This window comes from Mchenga conophoros, linkage group LG3 (assembly GCF_057382185.1).
Source record: "Mchenga conophoros isolate Kocher_MC1m ecotype Shallow Benthic linkage group LG3, M_conophoros_male_GT1.1, whole genome shotgun sequence".
Taxonomy (NCBI): Eukaryota; Metazoa; Chordata; class Actinopteri; order Cichliformes; family Cichlidae; genus Mchenga; species Mchenga conophoros.
In genome coordinates, this window is record NC_140528.1 from 62,840,257 (window position 1) to 62,855,145 (window position 14,889).

Genomic DNA, 14,889 nt, shown 5'->3' on the forward strand with positions numbered 1-14,889 from the left:
ATGGAATCAAACTCAAAGTAAGGTCAGTACTTCCACGCTTTAAACGCTGCACGCTCATACTCTCTCCCACAATCGATATGTGATCCACTGTTGATCTGCACACAGCTGTTGTCACGAACGTCGCACTCGCTTACGTCACTGTCATGAGACATTCTCGCAAAAAAATCACGGTTTTAGTAACGCAGTAAGACAGCGTTCCTATGGGAAAGTAACGGTAATCTAATTACTGTTTTTGCAATAGTAATCCCTTACTCATTACCTGAAAAAAGTATTGGATTACAGTAACGCATTACTGCCCATCTCTGATCCCGAATGACTGAACTTCTCATCCGATCTCTAAGGGAGAGTCCAGCCACCCTTTGGTCGAAGCTCATATGTGCCACTTATATCCACAATCTCAGTCTTTCTGTCATGAGCCAAAGCTTGTGGCCATAGGGGAGAGTAGGAACACAGATCTCACCAGTGCCTTTACACTCAGCTCTCTGTTCACCACACTGGTCCACGCTACTGAAGATGCAGCTCTAATCCATCTGTCAAGCTCTTGCTCCCCTCTTACCTCACAAGACCCCAAGATAACTTAAGCTCCTCCACTTGGGGCAGCAACTCATCCCTGGCCCAGAGCGGGCACTCCACCATGTTTAGGTTGAGAACCACAGTCTTTGACTTGGAGGTGCAAATTCTCTTTCCTGGTTCTTATTTTCGCTTACCTGTAAACTGCTTCAGTGTAAGCTGGAGGCCACTGCCTGATGAAACCAACAGAACCACATCATCCACAAACAGCAGAGAGGTCTCTGAGTGGCCCTGAGAAATGCTGTCCATAAAATGATGAACAGAATCAGAGACAAAGGGCAGCCCTGGCAAAGTCCAGCATCCACCGGCAAAGAGTCCAACTTATTGCCGGTAGAGCTGGGCGATAGAACGATAACGATATGTATCGCGATATAACTTTTACTCGATAGAGAAATTAAGCTATCGCGATAGACCTCGCCGCTCTTGTCCTCAAAGAAAAAAAAAAAAAAAGGTCAGCCAATCCAAATTAAGTAGCGCAGAGCCGAACCAATCACAGCCGCAGCGTCACGTCGCGTGGCTTGTTACGTACAGCACAAGTGCCAAGCCGCACGTGTGTTTGTTTGGGAAGTAGCCAGCGGGTAATGGAGGAAATGAGTGTGCCGACTAGAAAAATCAACCGAGCGTGACCGAAGAGAAAACAGATGATGGTTCCAACGCCGGAGAGATTGTCGAACGGAAGAGCCATAGAAGTTCCGTAGTGTGAAGGTATTTCGGCTATTTCAAGTCTGACAAAAAACAGAGTAGCGTGCACTGTAAATTGTGCCGAAAGCAAGTCTGGAAATACAATAAACTGGAGCATGCGTCACACTGTGCGCCACGTTATTGTTTCGGTGAAATGAATTTCTACAATACTGTTACTGTTAATTCTACTCTCTGCAGTGTTTAAATGCTTACATATACACACAGTTACTGTCCCTCCACACATACGACTCGGTTCTGCTTCTATGCCCCAGCTTTGTTTACTTTTTCCCACCGAGGCTTCTAGACTTCTGATTGGCCAACATTTCGGCACGGTTAGGAATCTAGCGCCACCTGCTGCTTTGGCATGTTCATAGCAGCGTTTTCCTTCATTTCTGCCTTTATGTGTGGACGGGATTATTTTTTAAAACGGAAACGGAAAATCTCAGTTTTCAAAAAGACCCGTGTACGTGTGGACGTAGCCTCAGTCTCTGACTGGAAGCGCTAATTCGTCATTCGGCTTTTGTCAGACTAAAGTAACTGTTAAAACTGTTTGAAAAGCTCAGCTATACAACAAGGAGAGATTGAGAATTTCCTTTTAGTGCTCAGTTTATTTGATATTGACAAAAGTTAGTCAGTTTTGTCTGTTCTTCTGTAAAACAAAGATTTATTTTTAGAATTAATATTTTGTTTCTAAGTGGAATTGACAATTTAGTCTGTTTCGTTTGTTCTATTTTGAAACTTAAACGCTTTAGCGGCTGCCTTTTGTGTAGTTTGCAATATTTGCCTTTATTTATCTGAAAAAGTCTCATGTTCCTTAAGTACATCTACCCTGTTGAACTTATTATGGGAAATAAATATTTAAATAAAAACAAGCTGCTGATTATTTCACATTTTACTTGTGAGCAACGGCACATTTAAATCTTACAAATATAGTTATTTGGCTTATATCGTGATAGATATCGTTATCGCCTGAAATGAAAAAAACATATCGTGATATGAAAAAATCTCATATCGCCCAGCTCTAATTGCCGGCGATGCAGACAAAGCTCTCGCTGCAGTTTCTACAGAGACCAAATGAGAAAATATAGAATTCAGTATTTCTCCACCGGGGCTTTATTCCTGGCAGCACAGCTGAGCCTTTGAAGGAAAGTACTGCTCCAGTAATTCTGCATGTGTGAGGAAATAACTCAAACACATGGTCCACTCAGTAGCTTCTGCTTGATCTCTGAACTGCATCTCACAGCCCATTTTATCAGCGTCTCACACTTCATTTCATGGGTCAGTCACTTCTTGGAAAGTTTTCCGGCCACATTTATGTAACACTGGTGCTATTTCGAGGAAAACCGACAATGATGCAGTTATTCAGAGTTAAGTTTGGCACATGGAGCTGACAGAATATGCATCGGCTGATATCAGCAGAAATCTTCCCAAGAGAACTGCTTCCACTTGCATAAAATCAATTGTGAATAAATAAATGCATTAAATAAAAAGGTAAGCAATTAAAAAAAAATAAAGCCAGTATTGCTAAAATCTTTCCAATAGCCCTGAATGACAGTATTAAAATGCACCTATACTAAAACAATGTTCTTTTTAGGCCAAATAAAGAGTAGCAGAAGAAGAAGAAAGTCCCACATGCCAGACATCATTTTGTAAATGTCATTGTCATCATTTTAAAAATGGCTGAGCTTCACAGTTACACTCGTCAAGGACGGGTCCAGGGAGGCATGAAAATGACAAGAAAACAAGTCCGACTGCAAGAAACAAGAAAACAATCCTAAATAGACTAAAGAGTGTGCAGAGGAATGAATGTGAACACAGGACGCATGGCAGAGGCCCAGAGAATAATGATGTGATGCCAGACTTCAAATAACATCTGGAGCTGGCAGAGCACCAGCAAACCAAGCATTCAGAAGGATAAATAATGAGGAGTGTGGGCAGGCAGGCACATTATCATGTTAGAGCTGATCTGAGAAACAATATAGAGAGAGGCATGAGGTTAGGGTAAAAACACCTAGAGCTGACCTGCTCCTGAAGCACCGCAGAGAAATACGTGGACAGACAAACATCTCAGCGACATGACCATTGAATCTCGACTCCCTATTCTAATAAATCAGCCTCTCATTAACCACATGAGCAAAACTGAGGTCCAGTTCTATTTCATATAAGCAGCGTGTTCTGCACCCACAGGAAGTTTGTTCACAGCAGCTTATTATGTCTGCAAATCTGGCAGTGAAAGCAAAGATATAAGTCATAACATTAATCATGGCTTTGTTCCATAACAACGTGAGAGTTTACGTGGATAACAGAAGGGACTGAAGCAACTACAGACATGTGAAAAAATGAGTACACCTTGTGATTTAGTAGCTTGTAGAACCTCATTTAGCAGCAATAACCTGACATAATAATTTCCTGCATGCCTTTATGAGTCTCTCACATTGTTGTGCTGGGATTTTGGCCCAGTCTTTTTTACAGTGTGCTTTCGTTGTATTGACGTTTGCAGTGATTCATTCATGCACAGCTCTAAGGTCCCACCACAGCAGTCTGGACCTCGACTGTGTTTGGGGTCATCGTCCTGTTGCATGACCCAGTTTCAGCCAAGCGTAGCAGTAGCAGCTCTTTAGCTGTCAGACTGATGACCTCACATTTGACTCTAGAATATTTTGGTATACAGAGGAGTTCGTGGCTGACTCTGTTAGTGGGTGATGTCCAGGTCCTGTGGCTGCAAAACAAGCCCAAAACATCACCTCTCCAACATTGTGCCTACAGCTGATATGAGGTGTTTGGTTTCCTCTAAATTTAGTGGTGTGAAACAAACATCTGTACTGTCATGACTTTTATAGATAACTGAGGCCTGTTGACTCTGTGATGGAGAGTTTTTTTTACACGGTCTGACGTTGGGGTGAATTTGCTGTGACATCTACTCCTGGGAGGATTGTAGCATTGTGTGTTAATATGCCAATGCTACATCAACACAATGTCAGTTAGTGCAGGTAGTTTCATTAGTGATTCTAAATTACCCATAGGTGTGAGTGGTTGTTTTGTCTGTGTTAGCCCTGCCTTAGACTGACAAACTGTCAGGGGTGTACCCCGCCTCTTGCACTATGGTAGCTGCTTCCCCTCTCCTGGGACCCTGATAAGGATAAGCTAAAGATAATGAATGGATGGATGGATGGTACAGCATATGTAAACAAAATAAAAATTGGGCTTAAAAAAAGCGTATATGACCAACAGTATCAAAGCATATATAATTAAAATTCAGGACAAGAGTTTTGTGGCACAATGGTGCAATGGTTAGCCACCTTGCCTCGCCACAGGACGGTATGTGGTTGAAACCTTCTGTTCGACCCAGGTCTGCCTGTGTGGACTTTGCTTGTTATCCCTGTCCCTGTGTGGGCTTCCTCTGGGCACCCCTGCTTCCTCCCACAGTCCACTTTGCTTGTTAGGTTAATAGGTGATTCTAAAGTGGTCGTAGGTGTAGACGTGATCCTGTGTGGTTGCCTGACATGTCTCTTTCCATTAACCCTGTGTCAGACTGGTGACTTACTAAAATTTTATTAGCATTTAATCAAGCTCTTTCCATTTTTTTTTTTTTTGCCTGGTTTATTATCAATGTCAAAATAATGTAGGCTAATGCTTTATTGTATTACAACAGGGAAAATCTGGCAACATGCCAGATGCTTTGTCACCCCCCCAATCCACATACTGAGCATATCAAGTAATAGTTCTTATAGTTAGGTAGTTATAGGTATCCAGATAGTTAGTTAGTTTCCTATGGCCACATAAAGACACAGTTATAGTTAGTTAGTGATGTGATATAAGTTCTACATTCAGTTTAAACACAGTTCAAGTTGTCAAATGTCAGTTTAGTAAGTTAAACATGTTTATTATTATTATTATTTTATTGCTTCACATATGTAAAATATTACATCATTCATTAGATACAGAGGAAGGTAAATGTTGTTCAAAGTCACACATAAAGAACCAGAACCAAATGTTCACCTGTTTCAGAAAACTTCTGGAGCTTTTTGGTCATGTCGGCGACATAAAGCGCGGACTCTGGCGTCACCTGGCGGCCATTAGCAGAACCACACACCTTCACCTGTAAGAAGAAAAAAAAGAAAAAAAGATTGATGCAGCAGTCCAGAAATAGCTCTCACAAAAAAGCGCACAGTGCGTAAAAGTCCAGTTCCGGTTATGTGACGCTTCTCACAGCTTCTCCCATGGTCACACACACGCAGTTTTATAAAGAGCGGTGTTATTTCTGATCGTTTAGTCTCTGTGGGAAAATGCAAATTGTTTCAATTAGCATTTTCAGGACCTTTGTGCGCTTTCTCTTCCACCTGAACAGCGCGTTATATACTCAAGGGCTTCATTAGGGGAACAGAAGTGGGACGATTCGCTGCCTTTCTGCAGTAAAAAGTCTGTTTATAATATTTTTACGCTATTTTCTTGGTTATATCACAGATTTAAAAACGTGCCTTGTGTCCCCTAAAAGACAAATGATTTCGTCTTTTATAGTTTGCACTGGTGCTGTCTCCTTCTTGGAGTCCATCAACCTCATGAGAACATTACAAAAGGCTTAAAGTTTTGTGAGGCTCCTGCATTATTACACGGGAAACGCCCTCTATTAAATATCGTGTCCACTATGTCAAAAAAAAAAAAAAAAGGAAAAAAAAAAGTGGATTTACAAGCAGAATATTTTCCCTGGCATGGTGTGATTTGGATTGGTGTGAGTGAGTGAGTGTCAGAGTCAGGGAGGCGGGAGGGGGGCACACAGTGTGTCTCTGCTGTGACTGTGTATCACTTCAGATGCTCAGACAGAATTAAAAATGCGCTCCTCCGCCTTGTCGCCGGTGTTGTGCGCATTTTCTTGACAAGCCCGTGTTCCCACAGCATGGTGCTCGGACTCGGAGGCTCGGCACCCTCTTCGTACATAACCATTAAACTCTCGCGGACGCTTAATTAAGACAGCAGACTGCGCACAGCGCCCCGCAGCACCTGTTCCCACCTTCAGATAGAAGGTAAGTTTGTTTTTGTTTTTTTTGGAATCGAAATTTGCGTTAAAAAGAAAAAAGAAAAAGGGAGACAGGTGTGACTGGCTGTGAAGATGCATAAAAATAAATAAATAAAAATAAGCCTGCGCGAAGTTGGAAAAAAAAAGGAAGAGGTAGTTCCTGGAGAGTTGGCACATGCAGCACAGCTCCAGGCTCCAGTAGCTGTATTAATATTTTCTCCTCCCTTTTGAAGGTCCCCTTTCTCTTCTCAAGTTCAAAGCGCGTCGGCGTTTGTTGTTTAACGTAGTTTCCGGTCAGCAGGGGACGTCTCGGTAAACAATGCAGCTCGGTGATTCACGCGTGTGCGTCCCCTCGACATTAAAGTATGTGCCAATTAATCAATTAGCGATTAGGACGGTCGGAAAGCGTTGGTGCAGGGGGGCGGGTGGGAGTGAGGCTGACGCACGACCCAAAGCTCAAAGTGGAGGTTTCATGAAATTAATATGGATGTTTTTTACATGATAATAACAGTTTGGGTGTAGGTATTCATTATTCTCAGCCACAGGTCTGCACTGTGTACTTGGGCTGTTCCTCCTTCAACTTTACTGATGGTTTTTCCTTCTGTCTCTCAGTGGTTGTGCTGCAGATTTGTCTGTGTACAGCCTGAAGATTTCAAATTACCATATTACCTCAGACAAGCAGAAGTTCAGGGCGTTTTTTCCCCCAGATTTCCTCCAGCACCTAATCAAACCAGCCACCCACGAGAAGTAATGCAAATTTTCATCTCTGCAGGTTTTGGAGGTGAACTAATGACCATCCATCCACCCATCCATCCGCCTGGCTTTCTTTTCTTTTCTTTCTTTTTTTTGGTTGAACTGCACCTTCACGAGGCATGCCAGTGTTCAATTAGCCACTCAGACTTTTATTTTTGAAGTATCTTGATCTCCTGTCTCCCCTCAGAGGGCAAAGTGAATGTAATCTCACACCAATGGACTGTTACATAACTTTAAAACTGAAGTGCCATCCTGCCTGCGTAGGAGTAGATGTGATGTTCCCACTTCCTCGCTGTTGTTTTGCTCGTTAATTCTGAGAGGCGCATTACTGTAAGTGGCGTTTTGTGACTTTACATGACTGCTGTTTTTTTTTTAAAAAATATATAGTTTTTATTTATTTATTTTTTAAGACCCCCCACCCTTCTTTTAAATGCAGATGCAGATGAGGCCACGAGCATTACTGATTGCTTTGCGAGTCGTTGCTGTGATTATGCCGTCCTACCTACAAGAAGTCTGTGATTGCTGAATGGTGGACTGACATGTTGATTTTGACCAAATGTGTGCGTATATATTTATGTGTGTGTAGGGGGAGGGGGGCTGCTTTCTGCCCTGTGTTGTGTAGGAGGAGTGCGATCGCAGAGTGCCCAGGCATGACGCTCAGAGCTGTTGGACAGAGTTCAGTCCTTTGCTGAGCAGCCTGTCCTCTGTGCTGGAAACGGTGCGCAGACAGACACAGTAACCTGACTCATGTACATGGCAGGCTTCCCCTCTTCACTGCTAAGAAATTGTGGCATCACCTTGAAACACAAGAGAGAAAAAACAGAAAAAAAGTGCTCACTCCTAAAGCAAACGTCCACCATTTTGAAAAGTCTGGCAGATATATAAGGATTGCTGGCACAGGAGACAGTTTCTCCACTGAGAGCAGTTTCTTACTCTTCAGTTAGAGGCTATTTTGGGCACCGAATCAAAACTTTATTAAAGATGTAATTAGTTTTTTGTTTTTTTTAGATAACAACCATTTCCCATCAGTGTGTCCCAGCAGTATAATCAAGTTAAGCTGCACTAACTTAGGATGTAAGACGCTCGCTTTCCAATGCGAACGCCTTCTCCAGTCAGCTTAAGTCAGATTAATTTAAATGCACAGTAGGGCAGGGCAGCACTTTACAGGAAAACAAATTGTCAGTAGCTACCAATGCTTCATACAATGTGATACGAGTAAAAAAATAGCATTTTTTGTAAATATATGCAAAATGGGGAAAATACATACTCCTTCTTATCCAACCACGGTCGTGACGGTGCTGCTGGAGCTGTTGTTTTTATTGGAGAGGTGAGGTATCACCATGAATAGGTCGCCACCCCAACACTCTCAGGTCTTAACAGAGAGAACTTAAAGCACAACTATGATCATTTTGGTATGGAAACAGCAGATGTTTATGATAATATCTCCCTGGTATGGTTGCTGGTATAGCTCTCTGTTTATAGCTTCATATTAACCACAATAACAATAAACAGACACACAAACAAGAACACAGCTTCCAATCTCTTCTTAATAATTAGTGCCAATCATTTCTACAAAAAAACTCTTTTTTTGCATCCATAAGCTCGAAGTTTCAACGGATCTTCTCAGAAGCTTGAGTCCCAATTTCCAGGTATTATCTCAAAACTTTGACTTGCTAACGCAAAACGTCTGAGTAAAAAACTTGAAATTAGATAATAACCTTAAATTATGACTTACAGATCCCAAAAAGTGTTTTAGTTTGTCAGCGGCAGAAACAAACTTCAAGTGAGAGTGGTCTACCGGTGGTCGAAACACGTCTTTAATGATGTCATTGATCTTTATCGGTGTCAGTACTTCTCATTAAGGGTAGAGGGGAGGTCCCCAGATGTCGTCTTTATCAGTTAAGAATGATTGCTGCATTCGTAATGTTATGGTAAAGCTTCGCCTGCATCTAAAGAGGCAGCAGAAAATAACACACCTACATAACCACTTGAAAGAAACCATCACAGAAGTGATCACTTTTGTCGTACTGCACACGTGCACTCCTCTAACTCGCAAGCTAATATGTAGTATTAACAAGTAAAAGGTCACGGACACGTCACAAATTACAGAGTGCCTTTTGTATGATAAAAGATATATCCCCAAATTACCACCTCTATTGGTTTTAAGGTTGAAATTAATCAGTTCCAACTCAACAAGTTATTGACAGATGGAGCTCTGAAAAACAACACTCTGCGTTCGAAGTACAAATACTCCAAAATCGATAAGACATGATGTGATCAGAAGCTCTGCACTGCCTCATATTCATTACCTCCTGGTTAAGACCACAGATCCCACCCTGTCTCCTCACTGTTAGGGTACCGCATGCACCACAGCACTTATGGAGTGGATGTAAAACAGCAGGATTTGGAGGATATCGTTTGGTTACTGTTTCATGCAGTGTAATTAAATTAGGAAGTGTGTTGTTATAGTCCTAATATAGGTGTGTTTCTTAGGCAACCTGACAGCTTTTTCCCTCATGTTTGAGCACGTCTGGTGGATAAATGCTCCAAGGTAGATGTTCAAAACGAGAGGTTTACGGCTTACGTACACTGACTCAACAAAACATCACAAAGTAAAAGATTTGAATTTGGTTTACGGATTAAAGACGGCGAGTTTGCTAAATCTGACTCCTTAAATATGTCAAAAAACATATAGTTGACTGTTTTATTTTTACGTTTATTGTGACAGCACTTTAAAAAAAATCAGTAGGGGTTGTTTAATAGAGCAGAACTTGAAAACCAACAGATCTGGTTTGTCGTCCTCCTTCCCTGGCTTCTTCAGAGAGATTACAGTATTAATGCAGGCTTTTGTCCTCTTGTGGTCACTCTAACACAATCTGAAAATGAAAGATGAAAGTGATCCCTCTTTGTCGTTGTCAAGTCCGCGCTCGTGAGATTAAATCCACGGTAGATATCGCAGGAAAGCCGGGGAATTTAAATACTAACCAAATGTATGGACGCATATACACGCACTAAAGTCTTATCAGCAAACTAGTAGTTTAGGAAACATTTTTAGTCCTAACTCTAACATGATCGTCTAGTTTGAGGTTTCTTTGGAGGAAAGTGTTTGATAGAATAAAACTAAACTTTAAAGTTCCTAATCAAAGTCTTAAAAAGCTGCTAAAACTGATATTAGCACAAAGTCTACGAGATGCTATATCTACTCAATCAATATCTTCTCCAAAGACCCCTGACAAAACTCAACTTTTAGAGATATTATTCACTCCCGCTTATGGAAAAACCTCTGACATTACCTAACAGTCCTTTACAAAAATACCATTTTGTATGAAGAGCTCCTCATGCGTCATTAGTTACACTGTGAATCACGCAGTCATGCAGAGGTCAAGCAACACCAGAAAAAAGGAGGAACTGCGATGCTGAAAAGACTTTTGTTAAGGGTATGGATCCTATTGTTTCCAAGCACATTTTGGATCACAGCTTTAACCGCAGTCGGGATAAAGAGAGATTAAGAAGGAGAGGAGAGGTGTTTCAACTTGTTTTTGCTGAAAGCGGTGTGAGAAAATCTGGCAGTCGCGTGGTGAGATTCCAGTTGTTATGTGTTTTTGAGAAGTGACAACGGCAAAGTGACAGCATCTTGAAGAAAGTTGGTTTCCAGTTTTCGTGGGAGACAAGTGAATGTGGCCGGGCTGTTATCTTGGCAACTTTTCCAGCTCTTATTATGAGGAAAATGCAAGATTCAGTGACCTGTTCAGATGGACAACTTTGGCACTCCAAATCGAGTACAGGCTTTCCAGATAAGCTCCAAAACACGGTGGGAAAAAGACACAGTAAATAAGATTTGCAGTAAATTAAAACCTCAGTCAAAACTTTATCCACTGATTATTTGTATATAAATAATAATAGTCACTGCTCACAAATAGTCCACATTTTTAGACTTTCTCAAAGCTGATGACGACCACTTACTTTGTTTTGTTGTGGGACCACAGACTGTATTTAAAAATAGATGAGGCCACTGTGACGCCACCTACTGCCTTGTGAAGAAAAATACGTTTTCTGGGGGACTAGAAGCTAACATTCTGAAGACAGAATTTTATTTTTTTTTACTTTTTTTTTTTACATTTTACAAAAATTCTGACAGTTTTGAGACATATTTGCAGACACTGAAGTTAAGATAGCAAACAGAAATATTGGAATGTCTCCTTGTTCGTGATTTTTTTCTTTTGTGTTTTGTTTGTTTTTGTGCACAGCCAGGATTGTTGGTTGGCATCTCTGACTGGCTTTTCCCGTGCTGCGTCACATATTTGGATGAGTGGTTTGAATATGAATTTACCTGCTAATACTATCAAGCTTAGTTAGCAAGGTGCATGGATAGCTCATGAGTCACTCAGAAAAAAGCAGCATACATGTCTAATGTGGGCTCCAGCACGTTTTCTTTGTGGACCAGCTGAAGTCAGCTGACTGCTGGCTCTGAGGTTTCCTCCTCTTCCTGGATTCACCCAGCTGCATCCTACACTATATGAGTAGATGTTATATGAGGCATCATGAATGCTTTCCAAATCCTAACTATTAAAAAGACAGCAAAAGGGTGAAATATCAGCTAAAATTCACATTGATGACTCCTACCAAAGTTCTTCTGGAAGCAGGTCCTGTTACTTTTAAACAAATTTAAAACAAATTTTAAAGTATTATTAAATTAAACTTTAAATTTAAACCAGGATATTAAAAAATGCACAGATTCACTCATATCTGATTAAAAACATCTTTTAAAAGTTTGCTTACTTTTACCACAAATAAGACTTTAGGAGGTTTTTCCTCTTTAAGCTTAACCGCTACTGATAAAAATGCTTTCAGTAAAGGTTCGATTTTATTGGTTTAGTTTTGAGCTCTTTGATTGGTCCTTCTTGGGTTTATTGGCCAATAGCTGTTCTTCTACAGCATTATGCAGCGTGGTCAACACTTAGTGGATTGACAGTAGCTAAAGTCTGTTCTGAGGATGCGTAAATGCACTCACGTAAGTTTATTCATTTGTTATTTATAATCAATATTAGAGAGTACTAGATATCAATAGCTTTATTTGTTGTGTATATTTTTTCTTAAATTGCTAATGTCTAAACTTGCTAGTCTGGGTGGTATGCTAACCACCGCTTGGTCAGTCAAATTAATGTGCACATTTCTGAAGAACATTTATATTATTTATATGTAAATAGTCTATAAATACTGTTTACATGTGCACAAGCATTCAAATAACATATTAGAATATTGTAGTTACGAAATAAACATTTAGGATTACTTTAGGTTAAAGTTTATTTGTATTTAGAAAATGCTTTCTATGGGCCTTTGGTGCCCTCTGGTGACACATGCAAAATAGATTGGTCACCTGGGAAACGGATGTACTTTATTGTTTGGTCGTTTTTGTTCTTTATTTGTGGCCAGAATACACATATAGTACCATTGTGTACTACATGCTTGTAGTGGTTTTAATTATTTGAACTTTCAAGGCATCCCTCCTGTTGCAAAATTCTCACACAAAATTTTATTCCAAATTATTTTAGTGCCGTTTCTGTTTCTTTCAATGTCTCTTATAGTAGCCAGGAACTAACCTGCCAGTTACCAAGGATACCACAACCTGCCCTGCAGCCGTTTAACATCAATCACTATAAAATGTACCACAATATTGTATACAATATGAAAAAAACTCAACTCCAGCAGCACATCACATTATGTAAGCTTTAAATTTCCTATTTAAATGTTTCTTCTTACTTTCCTGTCCTCTTCTCCCACACTTCCACATCTTTTTCCACCTCCGACAGTTTTACACATTAACATGTTGTTTCTGTTTTTCTGTTCCTGTGAAATACAGTATCTGTACCTTTAGCTAGTAGACACATTGTGTCAAACTGCACAGAACAAAAATGCTTACTTGAAAGTATTTTTGTATCGTAAACTGTAAGATTTAAATACTCATTAGCTGAAGGTGCTGGAACACTGGCCCACTTTATCCCATGTGTGTACCCACCGACACAGCTGCTAATTAGTGCTATGTTGTCTTTCAGCTGCTCCCTTATTAGCAAGCAGTGTTGGGGTTGTTATTCAGTAAAGGTTATGTATTTCACATTAGTCACTGCTTTTCTTGAAAGTAATGCAGTACATTACTTAACTATTCCACAGAAAAAAAGTAATTTGTTACATTACTTGCTAATTAGTTTTCACGTTACTCTGTAACATGGCTTAAATGCGTCATCACATAAAAACCAGTTAACAATATAAACCTGGGGCCACTATCCCGCACACCAACACAAACGGTTATCCTAATGAGCACATATGCTGTCTGTGAAAATGCAGTAATGAGTAAATCTAACTGTAATGTGATTATTGAATTGAAAACGTGTTACTGAAAAATGTAATGGGAATATTCTTAAAGGCACCAACACCAAAAATATGTGAATTTCACCGACTTAAAATAACATAGGTGAGAGCCTAGCAGAGAGCTAGCATGACAGCCCCCTGTGTTAGCCTCCACCTCTCTAATAATGATAACTTTCAGCCTTTCAAACAAACATGACTCCTTGTACAGTTGATATAGAGGGAAACATTTGCTCTCAAAGTGAACTCAAGTTTTGGCATGTCCACACTGGCTTTATTTTTCTGCCCCAGCAGCTGCTGCTTGGCACTACTGTGCGAGTTACTATCCGGTTGTTAAGTGATGACGTGACGAATCCTACTTCCGGGTCTAAAGTAGTCTGCGTGTCTAGTCTGGCTTTTGTGTTGTTAACATGTTTAATGTTTTGTATTTTCTTCTATTTAATCTCAAAAAGCTCCTAAAACAGTCAGTGATCACTGTTGACCTCCCTCGGCTATTATTACCGCTAATCATTTATTTAAGCTCAGTTTTTAAAACCTCAGGATGTAACAGCCCAGCCCATGCAGCAGTATATGAATGACTAACCTCGTATTGTGGATGGATTATCTCAGTTGTTCTCCTGGCTGAAGTTTGGTCCTTTTACAGCATCCTGCCATGCGATTACATTTGTTCCTGACCACCGAGAACACTCACGTTAACTTTTATCGAGTGGAAAAAAAGTTAGCTTGTTTATATTATGCTAACATAGCTGTGTCGCTAGCGGTCACGTAGCACATCATTATATACCAGCTAGCCCAACTTCAGTAACCCTACAAACGTCACTGCTGTTTAGTTTTCTGTCTTCATTTATGTTGGAAGTGATAACAGAGCTGTACGTTTTAATTTGTTTCCAAAACCCCACAGTCAGGACATGCTATATTGTATTTAGATAAAAGCTAGCGAGCTAACTTCCTGCTAACTTCCCGTTAAATGTCATAAATTCCGTTTTCATGGATGCCTGGATGTTAAACTCAATTGTTACACCTGGTAGAGCAGAACGCTGATCATTTTATTAAAGATGAAAGACTTTAGACAGTTTTTTAACTCTCAGTAATGCCATAGTGATCGTTTGATATATGGACCTGCAGCAGAGTTTAGGCCCAGACACGGCTAGTGACGTCAGACTTAACGACTGGATAGCTAATAGTTTAGCTAACACGTCCATCATTCCATTCAACAGGCAGCTCTATCATTCAGCTGGTGTTTCTGTTCACCTGCTGAATTTAGCGCTAACATTCACATACTTTCAGCTCTGCTTTTAGGCTACGTTCACACTGCAGGCGAAAGCGCATCAAATCCGATTTTTTTGACCCTATGCGACCCATATCTGATCATGCTATGACAGTGTGAACGGCGCAAATCCGATATTTTCAAATCCGATCTGGGTCACTTTCGTATGTGGTACTGAATCCGATACATATCCGATGTTTTAGAAAGCGACTGCTGTTTGAACGGTCATGTCGCATTAAAT

The 14,889-nt window shown here is 40.5% G+C and overlaps 1 protein-coding gene across 1 annotated transcript in view; it reads left to right on the forward strand.

The window, feature by feature from the left end:
- The first annotated feature begins 6,041 nt into the window (after nt 1-6,041).
- Nucleotides 6,042-14,889, forward strand: part of rin1b (Ras and Rab interactor 1b) — a 43,977-nt gene continuing 35,129 nt past the window's right edge. The window contains exon 1 of the mRNA XM_085266262.1: nt 6,042-6,272. The gene's annotated coding sequence lies outside the window, so the exon portion shown is untranslated. The remainder of the gene's footprint in view (nt 6,273-14,889) is intronic.